Below are 21,613 nucleotides of genomic sequence, written 5' to 3' on the forward strand. Positions count from 1 at the left end.
AGAGTACAATATTCTTCCAACAGGAACAACAACATGCTACAAGATTCGTCTAGTCTCATCCCTATCGAATCATTGACAATACAGACGTGAATGCTGATCATGCCTTAGAAAATTGCACGCCAAGAGACATCTAGTTCTCCTGAAAGATATTATCCATGGAAAGTATTATCCATCGAAAGAGACATCTGATTCTCCTGATGAGCTCCTGAAAGATTTAAAGAAAAGGTATTATCCACTCACTAAAATGTATATTTGATTGCTGCATCTTAACAGTTTTACATGGGATGGAGATCATCATTGAATCTCATAGGAGAACAATCGTCGGAAGCAAGGGATGCAAAATGACGGATGTTGAAATAGGGAGGGTCGGCGTCGTAACAGATTTTGAAAGGAGGGATGGGTATTTCCATCTTTTCGAAAGGCAACATAATGACGTTATCACTTAAATGGAGGGAAGGGTACATTGATATACTTTGATAATTTGGAGGGTCTAATTAAGATGTTTTAAACTTGAAAGGCATAAGTAAAATTGAGGTAAACTTGAGGGTGGTCGTATGATGTTTTCTATAATTTATAATTATCATGCTATAAATGTTATGATTTATGCAAATAAATTTTCAATTATTTAGCATGTGAAATAATATAGATATTTCATCTATTTTATTTAATTTCTATAGTGGTAAATGACTTCAAATTATCAGTAATTATTAACAAATAAGTAACACATTATCCAACTAGATATATATAAACAAAATAAACTTGATATGCAATATAGAGATTTGAAACTATTGAAATAAAAATTAATCTTGCAAAGCAATAGTTATTAAGTGAATTGCAAACTAATGCAACCCAAATCTATAAATTGATGCCAATTGACATGTCACATGATGATTAAAATGTTAAGATAAAACAAATGAGGATAGGCTATTGGCCGAATATTATTTGATATTTGATTCAACCCATTTATTATTGCTTTGATCCATGTGAATAAAATTTTCAAAGGTAGATAGCAAAATTAATGCAACATTCATAAACCCATGAATGAGGGAAGGATGTTGGTTGAATATTATTCAATATTTGATTTAACATACTTATGGTTACTATGGTTTTTCAATCCATAACCCAAAAAATGGTCATAGATCATGGGCATGGATTTACAACTATAAAATAATATTGGGCATAATATTTAAACTTCTTGATCAATAAAACCTACAAACTCTAGTCCTATAAGCTAAATTAATGTTGGTTAGATCTTGGTTAAAGTTTTTATATTTGTAACTCAGTAACCCTATCGATGGACTAGATTGGTCGACCAGTCAGGGAGCTTAATATATTACATATCAAATCTATAAATTGACATTATGTTCAAGATCGATCTACGTCTAGATGTTACTTAGCTCTATGATAAGCATAAAAGTTACTAGCTATTTATGTAGCAAATATCTTACACTTATTTATCCTACTACAAATATTCAATTATTCTATTAAATGATTTATCTTTTCCATGAGTCTGGTCTATTTATTAATGTTGGAATTAAAATGGTTAAAATTTTATATACATTTTGTTCATAATTTATTTTATATTATATTTTTTAAGATTTTTTATTATTTAATTACATAAAATATATATTTAATCTTTATTATTTCCTAATGCATCATTTCATTCTTGTTTGATATTAATAAATATAATAATATTATATATAATTCCAAAATAATATAATAATAAAATTTAATATGAAGGTACAAAAATATAATTATTATTATAGAAATTTGATAATAAATAATATAACATATTAATCATCAATATTAGTTAATCATAAAAGAAAGTAACATTGCAATTGTATGAATTGATGCTATATTACAATATTAATAGTATTATATAATACAATACAATTATACTATAATATGATATGATATAATATAATATGATATGATATTATATAAATATAATATATTTAATATATGATCGATAATAAATAATAGTATTATATAATACTCTTATCAATATAACATAGTTATCATCATATTAGTTAATCATTAAAAGAAAGTGACACTACAATTGTATGAATTGATGCTATATTATAATGTTAATAGTAGTATATAATATAATAAATTATACTATAATATGATATAATATAATATAATCTATTAAGTTATTACATATAATATGATATACTATATTATGTTATTATATTTTATCATATCATATAATATTATATTAATATAAAATTATTTTGTAATATTATTATATCATACTATATTGTACTATATTATATAATAATATGTCATATCATATCATATTATTTTATATGATTATATAATACCATAGGAGATAGACTTGCAAGCAAATCTCTACTCAAATCTTGTCAGGTCTAGATTGGATGATGGGGGTCTATATCAAAGATTTGAAATATTGAATATGATATACTATTTTTAAATTACTTACATACAAAAATATATGATTTGGAGATCCTTAGTTATGTGTCAAGTGGCCAAAAAAATATGTTATTTTTATTGGTTTGTACCACATCTTAGCCCATAGTAGAAGCCTAACGATTGGTTGGATGATGGCCACATAGTGATGCCAGGAATCAAGTAATATGAGAGACTTGCTTCGACAATAAAAAGTAGGTTGGGGGTTCATGACAAGCATGGAAGCCAATATTTGGAGTTAAATTTGACACTTGTCCAATTTTGGAGGTTAAATGATGGTAGTCAGTTGATTGATTCATGCAAGATAGGTTGAGCCACATCTAAATGGATTTGGTTGAACTAGCCCAAATGATCACTTGAGGTGTAGGCTGAGTCTTAAAAAGTGAGAGATATAAATTAATCATGTATACAACCTATTTGAGAGAATACAAATTTAAAGACTGATCAGTTATATAACTTGTATGGCTCAAGCCATTGGCTTAGTTTAAAGCAAAGACTTGAGAATAGAATGTCGGATGGTTATTGAAAGAACATGACATAAAAATAGGATGAACAATCATAACTGACTTCAACAATTGCCAAGATAAAGTGGATGGACAGACGATAACTGGAAGTGAGGTGTCAATAATAAGGATGGGCAATTATTTGATAGTTAGTGAAGATCTATATAAATATAAGTTGTAACTTTAAGAAGGGGCCTTTGCCAATTGAATACAAGAAGTTCTATTTTATCATTCTATTTATCATTTTTTTATCTTTGCTTATCTTTAGTCTTTAATTTTATATCGGTAGTTCTTTAGTTACTACTCTCTTGCCCAAGAAGATGACATCCTAGTAGCAAAAATCCTAGAAGGTCACGATAGTAGAACTCACTTATATCCATCATTTCTAGTTCAAATATTGATGACATGTCGTGCATCAATTCAAACCTATTCTCCATTCTGCCCCATCCCAAGAGAAAAAGTGAGTAAATATGTTATTTAAACTCTCTAACTTTTTAATTACTTCACAAATAGGCTAGAGGTCTCTGAATCACAAGACCTTTTGTGTGTGAATATTTAGAGCTACTATATCACATTCAATAGCCCAAATTATTAATGTTTGATTTGACCCTTATTATTGATCTGCACCTTGTTGGATTTGAGTGGAGTTTCACCTGAGCATAGCCAAGTCTATCTCATATTATGTTATATGTTATCTATAATTTATTATAATATAATATAATATGATGAAAGCTAAGGGAGCAAATGGGATTAGATTTCCTAGTAATCTAAGTTATAAACAACAAATGAACAAACACTAGACAATATGTGTAGCTAACATGTTAAGTATCCTACTCGATGAGTATACTCATAAAAATGAAACTCAAAAGAATTGTCAGGGGCCCACAAGTGGTGGAGTATGTGGTTCAATTCTATTCTAAGTGAAGAACCTTGTTGGGCTTGAAATGTTACCAATCCTCTTGAAAGAGAAAGATGCCTCTAGGAATGTAAACATAGGTGGTGCTTATTAGCTTGTGCTCTAAGCTGGTTAAGCCTTGTAGTGAGTGCACTCATCATTGGTTGCCACCATTGAGTTTAGAATCTTAAACAGATTATTGGTGATAAGCTAGATTTTAATATTATAGTATATTATATTAGATTATAATTAATAAAATATATAGTAATAGAATTGTATTAAAATTAACATGATATATGATATATATATATATATATATATATATATACATATACACTTATTCTATAAAATAATATTATAATAATAATATAATATGTTAATATGATGTTGTTTATACCACATCTCAACAATCTAACTGATGGCCATAAGCAAAAATTATGTAGATTAAATTTGATTTAATCAAAGCAAATTAGAGAAAGTGGCCACTATACTGCTATACCAAGGTCACTTTTGGAGTGATATGCAGTATCTTCGGCCCTCATAGTGGATAGTTTGAAAGACTTATTTCTATAGTTGAAAGCTAATCCACAAAGCTATAGTACATTCTAGTGAGTTATGTGGTGAAAACAATCATGTCCATCATTGTGATGGACGAATCACTTATTTGCTAGCTTGTGAAAGTACTATGGTGCATGAAAATCAGAGTTGGAGACTTCAATTCATTGGGAGGAAACAACCGTAGATTATACAATGAAGATCAACAAACCTATCAACTAAGATGTTGTAGAAGTCATAATAAGAAAGTTGTAGTAGACCAAATTGTCAAGAGATGCTTTGGCCAGTACTAGCCAAACTAGAGATCGTCGGCTATGGAAAGACTCAAAAGAATTACTCATGAAGTAGGCAAATTCTTGCGAACAATAATTCCTGATCATTTGCACATGAGTGAAGGGCAAAACTATCATGACCTCATAGTACCAACCATGAGTACCACGTATTGAGATTTATTATAAGTTTCAATCCAATTAGGATTCTATTTTTAGTTAGTCATTAGTTTGAATGACTTTAAAATTCTATTCCTAGTGTCACTCTATTTGATTATTTTCTTCTAAAGGTTGTTAAAGTTTATATTCTAACAGATTTTTGGTTTCTAAGTCAAGATAAGAGTCAACTCCATCCACATGGTGCTCTATTTAAAGAGATCTTTGATGTCTCTTTTGTATGTGGAGAATGGAGTGGAAGATAGTGGAATCATATAGAAGATGGTAGAAAATCATGTGGAAGATTATGGTGAAAGGAAAGAGAGAGAAGATTATTTGTGCATGTGGAGACTCTTTATTCTCCTTTGAATAAATTTATTTTTTTCCTTAATTTTTTTTTCATAATTTTTTTCTTGTGATTCTTTGCAAATATTTTTTATTTGATGTTTGTTTAGGATCTTGGACTAGCACGTTCGATCTACTCTAAACAGCGTGCCATTCTACATGGATTAGAGCAAAGATTTTGAAATTTATGTCTTTAATTACATGATATCAGAGTTAAGGGTTTGAGATTCATGGCTCATTTATTTGTGGCTCTATCAGAGCTAAGATTTTGAGATTGATGATTTATATTTATGGTTCTATAATATGGTTCAGAGACATAAGCTTAGAGAGTAATTGAGTGGTTTGCATTTTCAATTAGATTTATTTATAGTGTAATTTTTTTTTAAAGTGGCAACTTGATTGTTGGTGGTTTTCATGTTTGTAGTTTAACATAGTAAAAGAGTTTTCAATAATTCGTTATGCAATGATGCAAGCATGTGACTTTTATTTGGTGCCTCAAGTGGTGAATCATCATGACTATTATTATTACTTTTTTTTATATAAAAAAGGAGTAGGGGGTGACCAACGTAGCTATCCCCTCTGGGCATGACTATGAGGCTTCTACTCCATTGGAGAATGTTTGATACATGATGATAATAATTAAAGCTCTGCCACTCTCCACCACATTGGGTGAGTACGTCACTCCAACCTACCCAAAACGTCAGAGGGTCCAGATAGCATCCCACGGACCACGTCCATACATCTAGAATTAACCCTTCATTTAATCGAATTCTATAGGCTCGAACCTCAGATATGAGGATGTTGAACTAACGGTCCATACCAACTGAGCTACCACCTTAGTGGTGACCATTATTATTATTAACCCTTTCAATGGGTTTAGTTATGAGATACCTAATTTATCAACATGATAAGGCTACTTTTACTACTACCACTTCACTTTATAAATTGAACAATATCTGTTATATATATTGGAAGGCCCTTGTCAGGTCTTATTTGAAAGACTAAGATTTATAGGATATTTTGGATGAGTTAGAGATAATGCCAATGGATGACATTGCAAGAAGAAAATAGAATTTAAAATTCTGAAAGATAATGTGGATTTTTAAATTTCAATTGATAAAAAAAATTTCTCTATATTCAAGATATAAAGGAGACAAAAAAAGTATGGGATATTCTTGTGGTTGTCTACTCAAATTCATGCAAGTTGAGATATCACAAATAAAAATTATCTAAAGAGTGGATTCTGATTTTAGGCTTATCCAAAAATCTCAAAGAAGAATAACATTAGCTTAAAGATGAAGATCTGAAATAGGAGGAGCTTAATCAATTAAGATTGGATCAATTTTGAAGACTCAGAATATGACAAAGTTGATCAGCTTGAGAATCAAATCAAGTCACAAGAAAATTTAGAGCAAAAAAGCTTGATCAGATTGCTATCATATCAAGTTTAGAAGAGATCATGATTGAAGAATCTATTTATTTTGAAATTACTCAGGAAGAGTTAGAAGATGCTACAGTTAATCTATTTATGGAGATCTATGTTGAGGAATCAAATTATATAGAAGAGTCTATTTTGATGCTATCCAAGATTTGGATGTTTCTTATAGAGAATTAGTTAGCTACGAAGATGAAAAGCTATTGATTTTGAAGTAGCTTCGGAGATCAAGGAATAGTAAGTTTTGTTTGGTGGATATGATTCTTGTTATGTTTTGGTACCCATGATTTTAAAGCTATTCTAAAGTTTGAGCTATCAGAAGACTCTACTCATAAATATTTGATTTTATATATAAAAGTCAATTGTGTGCAGATACTTAAGGCTCCCAACTTATGTGGATATGATCAAAGTTTAATTTTTGATTTTACTTATATATAGGTAATGATCAATGCTCACAGATATTGTGACTGGCAACATAATGTTCATTGAGATAAACTGGATGCTTCAAAAGATCTCAGAGTTGTGACTGTGGGGTTGGTGCCGAGAGAAAGTATTGGTGAATATCATCAATTTCGATATATACATTGAAAAAGACAAGCCAGCGAAAAATTATTATTCAAGCCAATAAAGTAGCTCTATTATTCAATTATTCATTTGACAAAATGTTACATGTTGTTGTTACTGCAACAATGATGGCGATAAATATGATAGTGCTTCATGACATTGACAACTTCATCATTATCGATATAGACTTGAATGAGGAGAGTATTGATTCATTGTCAAGTTTCAATCTATTTCAGATTCCATTTTGAGTTGATCATTAGTTTTAATGACTTTAGGATTCTATTCTTAGTGTTACTCTATTTAATTATTTCCTTCTAAAGGTAGTTAAAGTTTATATTCTAGTGGGTTTCTAGTTTTTGAGTCAAGATAAGGGTCATACTTTTATTTAAAAAAAATTTTGGTGTCTCATTCATATATGAAGAATAGTGTAGAAGATAGTAGAACTATGTAGAAGATGGTAGAAAACTGTGTAGAAGATTGTAGTGGAAAAAAGAGAGGAGAGATTATTTGTATGTGTGAAGACTTTTTGTTAGACATTTTTGTGAGGTTTTGATCTTTATTCTTCTTTGAATAAATTTATTTTTCTCTCTCAATTTTTTTCTCAATATTTTTTCTTGTAATTCTCTGCAGATATTTTTTGTTTGATATTTATTTTAAATCTTGAGCCCGCATATTTGATCTACTTCAAGTAGCATGTTGTTCTACACCATAAGAGTTGGAGGTAAACTTATCAAAGGAAGTTTCTAGAATTTTCCATATGGTGTATGTCTTATATGCCAGGAGAAAATATGACAACATAAGGGCTAATTCTATCAAATAACAAGTGTTATGAATGATCAAAGATCCTCATGTGAATTATGGATAATACGGGTCTCAATATCATGCAAAAAATCATTAGAAGATCGAAGGGGTTATGAATTTGATCTAAAAGCTGAATAAATTATAATATTTTACATATTTAGTTAAGAAATCTTAAAGTTTTGGCTAGTAGGCCGATGCAACCACAAAAGTTTCAACCAGTAGACTGATATAAATCGTAAGGTGAATTTTGTTCTTCATGCCTTTCATAACTTCTGAGTCTGTAGGCTTTTCTAGGAATTATACTTCTTAATAGAAACCGATTGGCTTTACATCAAGAGATCTAGTTTTTCTCAACATCGAAGATCGTTAATTCGATTTGCTAAATGGTAAGCCGAATGCTAAATAGGGGAAACTCTATGTGAAAACTTGTCTTTTTTCCAGCAAGATAAGATAGGGACTCAAGCTCCAATCGAGTGCTAGAACCACTTCCTACTCTCGAGCAAATGTGGTGGAAAATCGTTAGCATGGACTTCATCATCACCTTACATAAATATGAAAAATATGGATCGATTATTATTGTGGTTGATTAATTCTCCAAATATGCTACATTTATCCCTAACCCTAAGGACTGTTCAGTGGAGGATATGGCCCGATTGTTCTTCAAGCATATGATGAGTACTTGGGGTTGCTGTGGTCAATCATCCATGATCATACTCATAGTTCATCATGACATTTCTAAACAAAGCTTTTTAAATTGATGAGCTCAATATTATACTACGCCACTAGTTTCCACATCCAAATTGACAAGTGAACCAAAAGGGTCAATGCACTAGTGGAGCTATACTTGAGGCACTTTGTGACTACAAATCAACAAGATTGGGCTAAGTTGCTTGATGTGGCTCAGTTCTCCTATAGCCTACATAAGAGTGCGATGATCAATCAGAGCCCATTTAAGGTAGCTACTAGACGATAACTACTAGTATCTCACACCCCAGTAGCTAGTTATATAGGATCAAGTTTAACAACTTTTAAAGTGTAAAAACTTGGCACAAGTAAGCAGGTGTGGTATGCTCCCATCTCAATAAGGCTACCAAGAGGATGAACATATAAGCGGATAAGGCTGTTAGACTTAAAAATGAGGGACTTAGTGGTGGTGAAAATATTACCCTCATAACACAAGGCTACCATAAGTTATACAATATTGGCCTTGTTCATCATTATGAATAGTATTCTCCATTCTAAGGTAGGCAAGTGGCCTATAAGGTGAAGTTACCATCTAAACTTAAAAGATTCACTCCATTTCTTTGAGAGTATGATAAAACCTTGTTATAGGATCTGAAAGATTCTAACATTCCCATTCCCTATTGAAAGAAGCACAATGGGATCAAAGTTTGCAGAATTTTAAGAAGCCTATTGATTTAACAGGAAAATAAGATAGCTGGTGGGATCCTTGTTCTAACCATTTGTTGTAGCCAAGCTATAGAAAGAGATAGTGGATCCTTATCTAACCATTTGTTAAAGTCGAGCTCTTAGAAAAAAAGCTGGTGGGATCCTTATCTAACCATTTATTGGCTCCATAAAAGAAGAGGCTTCATAGGCCAAACTATCTAAATACATGTTGTAAGAGTTTTCTAGTGGAATACCATTTTGTATTCTCTCAAGCATTCTCTTCCTAGTAAGGGGAACTAGCAAGTACTGTGTGTGTGCTTGGAGAAAATCCAGACCTATGACACTTCTCAATTTTTTTTATATTTATTTCTTAAAATTAAGTATAGGATTTGGGAGAGATGATGATGGTTAGTGCATCACAGTAGTTAACTGGCAGTTCCAACATGGCATTAATGTTGGATGCTGGAATGCTTCAGTTGGCGCTATGCCAACTGGCATTTAGGGAGGAGAGGAACACCTTTGGCCCTATCATGATCATCGCCAACAAGTTTATGCCTATGATCCTTGGTTGTCCTACGTTCTTGGTTTCCTTTATATTTCCTGTAGATCAATTTTGTTGATGTTTTTCAAGTATATGCTACATTTTAAATATTTATTTTGATGTTTTGGATAATTTCACTTGTTTTTATGCATTTTTGATGATTTGTTTTCGATTGTAGGGGCTCAGATGCAGAGAATGCTATAGAATTTTGATGTTGGAGGTCAAAAAGAGCAAATACTGAGCTGATTATTTGGATGTTTGGCATCCTTAAGAAATGTATCGCTAAGATGGATATTTTTAATTAATTATCAATATATATCCCTCAAGATTACTTTTTTCTTTTCCTTGTAATTTGATATTGGAGATCGAAGAAAGCAAATGCTCGAGCCGATCATTCGGGTGTTTGGCATCCTTAAGAAATATGCCACTAAGGTGGATTTTTTTATTAATTATCAAGATATATCCCTCAAGATTACTTTTTTTTTTTAATGTAATTTGGGATTTCTATTGGTAAGATTTGGTTACTTAGTTTGATCTATTCTTGGTATATTATTGACCTAATGTACATTTTTTAAAAAAATTGCTAATCCAAAAGGAAACAAATAGTACAGGTGGTTCATTCTATAGTGAGGAAGAATTTTGTTGTTAATTTGTTGTTAAAAAACCAAGTCTTTTAGTGACATGGCATAAAAAAAGCAAATATCTAGAAGATAAATTATTATATATGGACAAAGATGTAGCATAGATGAACTTTCCACAACCCACAAACCAAGTTGTAGAAGATCATTGCAAGGGAACAATGCCAACTTTTAGCTATTTTGATATGTTGAAGTCAACCACCAAACATCACAAGATAAGTCAATTGGCATATGTTCTATTATGCTACCTCTAGATGTTAGATTTAATCTATCAACAAATTTATGTGGATGGGCTTACTACATTTTCTTGATTAGTTTGGAGAAGGGATATGAAAATATGTTGAATATGCTTGTGGAATGCATACTAGTCCCTTCCCAAGAATCTTATTTCCCCATAATTATGGTTTTCACATAAATAATCTTGGATTCATATTTTCATCTTTTGCTTTATTTCTTAGTAATAGTATATGTGCAATATTAGCATTAAAAATCAGAAAAAATTATAGCGACATCCCTTAAAGTTTGATCCATTTACATTGAGAATCCAAAAGAAAAAAATTTCAAACAAATCCCAAAACTTTATAAATATTGCAAAGAGTCTTAGTTGTCTGCCTTCGTTTTAACAGTATCAATGGAAAAGAAGTAATGACCAAAATATCTAAGTTTTTTTAACCATCAGGGATTTGCTTTTCAAAAAAACCGCATAAGAATAGGGAGTGGTCCCCAACATCAAAAAATCGCTTTCATCTCTCGCGCATTAATACCCTATAGACCTGCTCCCACTCCACACTTCTTCCCTATCCTTTCTCTCTCTCTTCCCTCCTCCCCTCTATCTCTCTAGCTTCTCTCTCCTTCTTTTTCTTGCTGATTGATATGCTTCTCCCATGGAAGGAAAGAATGGATTATAGAGACATAATAAATATCACAATCATTATTCAAGCCATGCACCTCTATTTCTCTTCTCTCCTTGTTCTCCCTCCTCTCCTGCTTCCTTCTATTTATTTTTCATTCTTTGTTTTCCTTTGAAATATAATGATATATACAACATATAGAAGGAAAAAAGAGAGTAATGAAAAACCATTGGCTGATAAATGAGTTCTAAGAGCATAATGAGTGGCGACGGCAGCCGCTGGCTATCGGCAATTGGAGATGTGTATAGCTATGGAGTAGTGTTAATGGAGTTGGTGACAGGGAGGAGGAATAGTCGAAGGTGGAGGTGGAGATGGGATGGGTCTGAAGGCTAGTGAGGGAGGATGGGTGATAGAGACGGTGGACCCCAAGCTAAGGGTATGGCTGGAGTGGGAGAAGGAGGCAGTAGAGTACCTCCGGATGGGATGGAGTATCTTTTCATCGTCGAGTCATCATAGAAGCGGCCCACCATGCTGTAGGTTGTGGAGCTCATCAAAGACATGCACCCTGCCCCCACCACTACCTCATCATCCTTGTCTTCTTATTAAAGGAAGCATCGAATCCAACTCCTTTTCTTTTCTTCTCTTCTTTTAATATTATAGTTCTTCTTAAAGTCTCATTAGGTAATCTATGTTTCTTGTTGTTTTATTGAGAGGAGGGATAGAGAATGATGGAGGGAAGATGATGGTCATATATATATCATATGACTCTTTTTTCCTTTCACTCTACTTCGCACTAAAATCAAGAAATTCTGAAAAAGATACGTATAGTATTTTATAAGATTTAACCTCTCAGATGACACTCACATTATAATGTAATCTAACGGAGATAGACAACTGGAGCTCTTTGCAATATTTATAAAGTTTTAGGATTCGTTTGATACTTTTTTTCTTTTAGAGCCTAAGTGTAAATGGGTCAAACTTAAGGGATGTCACTATAATGTTCTTTAAAAACTATCTTTTCCTTAAAATGTTACTTGTTACTATCAAAATTTTAAGTCCTAATCGGACAGGAGTCCCGGCCATTTTGTCATGTTCCTATGAGAAAATGGGTGGGAGATGGAGTCCGGACTTTGAAACCTATCCATGCAGGAGGCAAGAATTAAGAGGCAAGAAAAAAAGAAAGGAAAGATGAAGAAAAAGAAAGCATAAAAGAAAAGAAGAAGAAGAAAAAAGTATATAAAGAAATAGAGGGAAAAGAAAAAGAAGAAGAAGAAAAAGCATATAAAGAAAGAGAGGGAGAAGAAAAAGAAAAGAAGGAAGGAAACAAGAAAATAGAAAGAAGAAGAAAAAGAAAAAAAGAAATATAGGAAGAGACAAAAAAGTAAAGAAAAATAAAAGAAAAGAAAAAAGTTAGAGGAAAAAGAAGGAAGGAAGGGAGGAAAGAAGAAAAAAGAATGAAAGAAACGAAGGAAGAAGTGTATATAGATCGAGGATACCTACTAGATGTATAACTAGGATCGAATAGTAGGGTGTCTTGTTTCATAGAGAAACTAGAACAATCCTATCATGTGAGATTTAAAATTTTGATTACTATTATCTTTTTTTAGATTCTACATTTTTTTTGAACAAGGCATTGATTCATCTTAATATAAGAGTATATCTATTTTTTATATAACACATGAGTAACAAAATTCAGCTAGATGTTCTTCACTATCATCTTGTAAAATATACACATCATAGAAACTCACTATTATAGTGTCTCTCTTTTTCCTTCTAGTATTAGGGCATCCCAAAAATTACACCCATAATGCATAGTAATAACCATTTTTCCCTAAATATAATTAATTTAAAAATTATATGGTTTGCAGAAAAAGGAAAAGAAAAAATATGGTCAACTGAAAAATAAAAAAATACCTCATATTTGATGGGCGGTTTCAAAGGAAAGAGATGGAAAAGTAGCTTCTCCATAGAACAAGTCTTTCATATTTCATATAAAAGAAAAACCCATATGGGACATAGAAAAGTTACTTTCCCATAGATTGAGAATTATGATAATTTTTATCAGAAATGCCCTTGATCCATCATGATCTTCTTAATAGATGCTTTTAATAGTTAATCTTAAATTACTAAAATATATAATTAAAAATTATCACAATATAAAGAAGATTGACTATTAAAAATTACTAGAACTCTAAAAAATTAACCTAACAATTATTTTTAGTATATAATTTTAAATATTTAAAAATATTTTTAGATTAAAAAAAAATTAAAATGGCTATTAAAAATTATACATGTGATGTTTTATAGGTGCTTTACACAATTTATTAAGCACAAAATAGATATTTTGCATAATATTTTTAAAAAAAAAAGGATTTTAACCAAACATAAATTACTCTAGTAAGTATAAGTATGTTTCTTATATCACTTCCTATGGTTAACCAAATATATATAAAATGACTTTTTTATATATCATATATCCATGCATCAGCTTCTGAGGAAAATATCTAAGGGAGTAAAATTCTTCCTGTGAAGCAAACGGATCCTTAGTCTTTGAACCATACCTAACATTCTAGTGGTCTAGATCTTTTCTTTATCCACACTTATCCAACAATTGGGAATGCAATTATGCGAGCTGCCCAGAAGGTTTCTGAGGGAAAATTGAACGAGCATTTCCCACTTGTCATTTGGCAAACTGGTAGTGGCACTCAAAGCAATATGAATGCCAATGAGGTTAGTATTGAAGGGCCCAAATATCTCACTTCTCGATGAATGTATCATTAGTTTGCAAATTTAATTCTAATTCTATACATATTTTTGGCTTTACAAGTGAAAAAAAGATGGTAGTTTCCATAGTGGTTTTAGTATAAGAAAAATATTCTGTGTTAAAATGGAAAAATGAGTTTAATGTCTTAGTAGGTTTGATGACCTTGCAAAGTATTTGGAAGGGAATTCTAGTGGGCTAATAACTTACTAGAAGCAGAATTTGAGTCTTGTTAGTATTAATTCATATTAACTGCAAAAGAGGAATTCTCCTTAAACCACTGCATGAAAGCTTTTCACCCATTACAGCAGTGGAGGTCCTTGGTTTTTTATGGATGATCCTACCTTCTTGCAGTCTTGTGATATCAGTGGACCCAACCATGTGGCTTTCAAATTGGACATTTCTGGCACAGGTGTCCCATGATGCTACATGATGGTTGCCAGATTAATATATGTTGATTTATAATTTTGTGGGGTGAATCTCTTTAGTAAACTAATTATTTTTCATGGTAAACTTTTCATCTTTGCTTGCTGACATAGATCAAATCAGTGCTGTCCATTTCTTAACTTCAAAACAAAAGGCCAAATTGGGTTCTTTTATAATTCTTAAGACACGGTCCATACTTGCTGAATTCATCGGTGAACTTGTCTTCTTCTTTTTTTCATCTCTTATTTTATAAATATAAAAATGGTGTAAATCAATTGTCCAATTTGTAATGCTTACTTTAGTTTGACCATAGAGTATACTGCTGGGTTTTGGTTATTCTGCTGTTGCATGCGTTGGTTTCTTCTAGACTAGACTATTTTCTGCACTCAACAGTGTAAATTTTTTCCCATATTATCATCATAGGATTTTAGACTTAAGTTAAAGCAATGCTTGCCACTGAGTAATGTTGGAGGGTAAGTATTTGCAATCCTGGCTTCCAGATTAATGCTATCTTCTCTACCTATCACTCTGACCTTGGTGCTGTGTGTGCATGCATGTTGGTGACAGAAAAATTTGTCTAGCATGCATTTCTATACTATCATTACCTAACAAAATGGTATCATGTTCAATTCCATCTTGCGAAAGCCGATGTCTATATGTCTCAATGATGTGTGTCCATGTGCACTTTTGTGCGTGTTCAGCAATTTGTTTTATGCATGGTTGCTAATTTATTTTAGGCCATGAGCATCACTTAGTGTTTTATCATAGAATCTTTCATTTTCTTCCAGCATGACAATGTCGTTTTTTTCTTCTGTGGATTGATGCACATTTTTGACAATCATGTGTTTGTTTTCCTTATTATATTTTCTGATTGCTTATGGTCTTGTTTTCAATATACAGGTGACTGCAAATAGAGCAGCTGAGACTCTTGGCCATGAACATGGTGAAAAGTTTGTATATCCAAATGACCATGTCAACAGGGCCCAATCTTCAAATGATACATTTCCTACTGCAAGCATATATTCGCTAAACTAAAATTTACTGTGCTCATGGGAACTATATGTTGTACATGATTTATAACTTCCTGTAGTTCCATGCTTTAACACTGTGAGATGTGTGGCTATTGCCAAAAGTTCATGTAACATAGGCATCTTGTGTTCATTTGCCTGTTGGGAGGCTTTCCTGAAATTCTAAAGATACTTTATCTGATTTTTGTGAATTAAAATTAAGTGCACTACGTATGGTTCTGGACTTCTCACAATGTATCACAGTATTATTTAGTGTTTCATATGCTCATCTTTACCATGTAACTTTTTCATATATCATGCTAATAAATCCTATTACTTTTGTGACTTGAGTGGTTTATATCTGGCGAAATATGTGATATCTATTGATAAAGCACACCAGGGTCTTGCAGACTATTTTGTGGCTACATACTAACAAGAGTCAAGAGATGTGCTTGCTCCTTTTCAGGTTGTGCACATAGCTGCAGCTGTACAGATCAATTCAGAGTTCATACCAAGCAGAAACATTTGCACAGTCCACTTAATTCACTCCAACGTTGAGATTTTTCTATTATCTTCCCCCGATAAATATGATGGAAATATTTAGTTGCAATATATCTTTCCATTTTGTTAGACGTAGTTGCAAGTTGCATAACATAAAATCTGTGTCAATATTTTCTTATGTAGATCTGAATTTACTTATGTGACACTAGCATTCATTTACCATGTTTTCATCCCATCATTCTCATCTCTGTTACACTTCAGAGTCCATGGTTCAGTCCATTTTGATGCCCAAAATTCTAACAGATAGCAAGTCTTGAAGTCTTATGGCTATCACTCTACCCATTGTTCCATACTTAAGCCATTACCTCCTCATTGTTTTCATTTTTATATGGTTATGATTAAAGGGGAAGCTGTTATATTTTTCTTGAGGACAAATGACCTTGTCCCTTTTTTTTGGGGGGAAAATTAACGCCCGGTCCATTTGTTGACTAAATTTTAATTTTAAGTCTTGTCGACTTTTTATGTGACTTTTGGTCCATTTTTAATGGAACTTTAATTTTCACTCCTCATTAGACAAAATGCCCCCAATTCAATATCATACTTTCTTTCCGAAAAAAAAGAACACCTAAACAGGAGAAGTTAATTGAAAAGATAAATTAACTATATATAATAATAAATTAATTATTTACAGTGATAAATTAACTATGTACAGTAGTAAATTAACTGTGTACCATATTAATTAAATCGTGTGTAGTAATAAATTAACTGTATACTATATTAATTTAACTATATGCAGTGACCAGTTAACTGTGTTTCATGTTTATTTAACTGTGTAGTGGTAAGTTAATTATGTATAGTGATAAATTAACCGTGTATCATATTAATTTAACGGTATATAGTGGCTAGTTAACTATGTACAATAATAAATTAACTATGCATCATATTTATTTATTTATATATAATGATAAATTAACTGTGTATCATATTTATTTAATCATATGCAATGGTCAGATAACTGTATACCATGTTAATTAGTCAGTTAATTATATGCAATAATAAATTAATCATATACCACCACCATCATCGCTGACGACGCCCTCCTCAACCTTGCCTTCGACCACCTTGCGACCCCACCTTCGACCACCTTGCGATCCTGCCTTCTATCTAATCAATAACCACTATATACAGTGATAAATTAACTGTATACTATATTTGGTTAACTGTGTATCATATTAATTTAACTGTGTACAGTAGCAAATTAACCATATACTATATTATTTTAACTATGTGTAGTGGTAAATTAATTATGTACTATGTTAATTTAACTGTATACCATATTAATTTAACTATATATAGTATTCATTTAACTGGATGCAATATTCATTTAACTATGTACTATGTTAATTTAACTGTGTATCATATGCAGTATTCATTTAATTATGTACCATGTTAATTTAACTGTATATCATAGTTAGTTAATTATGTAACTATGTTAATTTAACTATGTGTAGTGTTCATTTAACTGTACAGTATTTATTTAATTGTGTATCATGTTAATTTAACTATATACCATATTCATTTAACTATGTATCATATATAGTTAACTGTATACATTATTCATTTAACTGTATGCAGTGTTCATTTAACTATATACCATATTCATTTAACTGTATACTATATTTAGTTAACTGTGTATCATATTAATTTAACTATATACCATAGTTAGTTAACTGTATACCATGTTAATTTAACTGTGTACAGTATTCATTTAACTGTGTGCAGTATTTATTTAACTGCGTACCATGTTAATTTAACTATATACCATGTTTAGTTAATTGTGTACCATGTTAATTTAATGTGTACATTATTTATTTAACTGTGTGGAGTATTCATTTAACTATGTACCATATTAATTTAATTATATATCATATTTAGTTAACTGTGTGTCATATTTATTTAATTATGTACTATAGTTAGTTAACCATGTACCATGTTAATTTAATTATGTACAGTGTTTATTTAATTATATACAGTATTTATTTAACTATGTACCATATTAATTTAATTATATATCATATTTAGTTAACTGTGTACTATGTTAATTTAACTATGTACATTATTTATTTAACTGTATGCAGTGCTCATTTAACTGTGTACCATATTAACATGTTTATTTAACTATATATCATAGTTAGTTAACCATGTACCATATTTATTTAACTATGTACAATGTTCATTTAACTGTGTGCAGTATTTATTTAACTGTGTACCATGTTAATTTAACTATATACCATGTTAGTTAACTATGTACCACATTCATTTAACTGTGTATATTATTCATTTAACTGTGTACCATATTAACATATTTATTTAACTGTGTATCATGTTAATTTAACTGTGTACAGTGTTCATTTAAATATATGTAGTGTTCATTTAATTGTGTACCATGTTAATTAAACTATATATCATAGTTAGTTAACTGTGTACTATATTAATTTAACGACCATTCCATTTGGTCAATTTAACGACCATTCCATTTGGTGAACAAGTGACCATGAACAGGACAGTAATAGTATAGACAGGATGGCAAGAATTCGATTTCTTGACTGTCTCTCTGGTCGGCCCATCGTCATCGCTACAGTTGAAAAATCTGAATTTTTTCATTCTTAATCGGATAGTAATCTCCGGCCACCATCTTTCTCCCATCTTGGTCGAATGTTCATGGATCCTCTAAGCTCATGGCCGCCGTCGTGACCGCCACTAACGATGGTGATGGCCCTTTCGGAAGCCTGGACAGGCTGTGCCAGAGTAATGATACTTCCGAGGGTCTCTTTGGCGAGCCTTCTCGCCCGGATGGGCATAGGGACACTCTGTCTAGTCATGGACCGCATGCGAGTGCACTGTAGTAACTTGAACTCATACATCCGGAACTTGTTGCAAGAGTAGGCATCCAGCAGCGCATCTGCCGGCTCCGACTCATTGATATCCTCTCCTGTCGCATAGATCTCATTGCAAGGAAGGAATCATTGCAGTGCAACCAGTAAGGGCTCACCCAGTGGATACGAGGAGCAATCCCCGCCGCCGGCACCTGCAACGGCAATGCCGCTCACTTGGAGGTCGTACGCCACACCCAGTGCCGGATCGTCGAAAGGGGTTTACAGTGGGATATGGACCGTCGGAATGCAAGATTGTGATAGCTCCTTTCTCCCGGCCCACTGCCATCACCTTCTCCCTCTCTCCCCTCTCTCCAAAAAAAAAAAAAATCCTTTCTCCCACTGCCATCATTATCATGATTTTTCTATCCTGCCCCTTCTCCCTCTCTCCCCTCTCTCCAAAAAAAAAAAAAAAAAAAAACGCGAAGCATCAATAAAAAAGAAAAAAAGAGTCCTTCTCTTTCAAGCAACCTCCAAACAGTAGAAACCAGCAATAGAAAGCAATGTCATTTTCTTCCACCCTGGCTCTCTTTGACCCTCTCTCTATTCTTCTTTGTTTCGACCTCTTTCCTCGGTCTGAGAAGATCTCAACGCCGCCTGCCTTTACGGAACCACAGAAGGGGCAAGTACTGAGGAAGGCCTCGCAGCGGTTGCATGCACAAAAATGCCTGCAGAGAAGCAGCAGCATGCATGATTCTCGAGACCCACAGATCTTGCACAACCTTATCTCCATCACTACCATCGGTTCCTCCATTGCCAATGGGTGGCGAGAGCAACAGGTGGCGGCCTCTGTCTCCAGCAAGGAGCCGTTGGTCGAGGAGAACCAGAGCTCGCGAACTTGCTCTAACTCGTCGGCTCCGCCACGGCCACTGCCACCTCTATTACGACGACAAGCTTTATTTCTTACTTCGATCGTCGTCTTTGCCGCCGGTGGTGCCGCCATTGCCTGGGGGAAGAGCTATCACTGGCCGGAAACTCTTTTATGCGGAAAGAAAGAGAGGGATGAAGGAAGGAGGAAAAATGGCGTCAAAGGATAAGATGCGTATTTTTTAAAATAGAATAGCGTTAGAAAGGACGTCCTATTACAGTAAGCCTGAATGAAGGATCGGAAGTCAAAGTTTTGGTCAACAGGAATTATTCGTTACAGCGGTGTCAAAAAGGAGACCGGATATTAAATACCTTTTTTATTTTTTTGGATTCTGACATGTTACTCTGTCCTGATTTATTCTTTATCTGCCTTGTTTTTTCAGTCCGTTGACATCGTCGAGATTGGGCGGGCACATACTCAGGATGCAACTCCTTTAAATCTAGGCCAAGAGTTCAGTGGGTATGCTACACAGATATCTCTTCTGCTGAATATTCGCTTCCAATTTGTTTATGGCATAGTGTAGCTATCTCGATCAACGATCAGCCATTCAATCATTAATTTGTGCAACTTTGTTTGCAGGTCAAATGTGCCATCGATCGAGTAACAGATACTCTACCTCGCATGTATCAGGTAAGCTACTTAATTTTTTATGTCTGTGCAAAATAGATTCTTTTCTTGAGCACACAGTCTCATTTGAACTCTCACTTCAAGCAGCTTGCACAAGGTGGCACTGCTGTTGGAACTGGGTTAAACTCAAAAAAAGGGTATGTTTTATTGAAGAGCATCCTTTTCTACGCTCATGTTTCATGTAATTTCACAAATTTGGTGACCTTATGACATGATGCATCAGTTTGTTTGTTTTCCCCTCGCCATGTTCATGTCTTGTCATGTGTCAAATGAGCTGTTGTTGCTCATTTCTGGATGTTTTGAGCTTGAGGGATGTACGGAATTTTCTCAGGAACCAACTGATCTATGCCAACTTACCTAATATTGTGTTCTACTAGATTAATTCTTTTTATCAGATTGAGTATTTTGTTGGCCAAAATGGTTCTATTGAGTATATTTTCTTCTGTCTTTCCTCTTCAGATTTGTTCTTTCCTCTCCCTGGTTTCATGTTAGTTAATGTACTTACCTAATATTTTTAGACTTCAACTTATTTGTACTACTTTGTGATGTCAGATATAATCTAACCCTGTTTTTTTTTTTCCATATTATTCCAGATTTGATGTTAAAATTGCTGCTGCAGTAGCTGAGGTAACCAATCTTCCATTTGTCACGGCAGAGAACAAGTTTGAAGCATTACTGCGGATTCTTAATCTTTAACACATATTCTCCTATCCGTTGGCCAGAAGCAGGCTTTTTTTACTTTATGGCAGGGAACCTTGAGCTCCATCTATATAGCACCTATTGAGTAAAAAACTGGGTAGCATGCGCTATGCAAATGCATGCTGTTGTAGCAAGACGCTAATAAAAAAGAAATCGAAGAAAATAAAATTAATATAAATTTAAAATTTATATAAAATCTTGTAAATAAAAAAAAAATTATAGACATAGATGTTAGAGATTTTTTTATTATTTAAATATTGAAGGTTACAGAGTATGAGAAAAAAATCTTAAAAAACTACTTACGCCTCAAGGATAATATATATTATTCAAAATACATATATATTCACAGAAAGTTATATAAGGCATCAGGAATGATATTTATTGTTTAGATATCATATAAAGACATAGAAAGTATA

General features: G+C 32.6%; 1 pseudogene; it reads left to right on the forward strand.

The window, feature by feature from the left end:
- The first annotated feature begins 9,746 nt into the window (after positions 1-9,746).
- Positions 9,747-21,194, forward strand: LOC105045167 (fumarate hydratase 1, mitochondrial-like; annotated as a pseudogene).
- Positions 21,195-21,613: the final 419 nt, after the last annotated feature.

This window comes from Elaeis guineensis, chromosome 5, assembly GCF_000442705.2.
Source record: "Elaeis guineensis isolate ETL-2024a chromosome 5, EG11, whole genome shotgun sequence".
NCBI lineage: Eukaryota > Viridiplantae > Streptophyta > Magnoliopsida > Arecales > Arecaceae > Elaeis > Elaeis guineensis.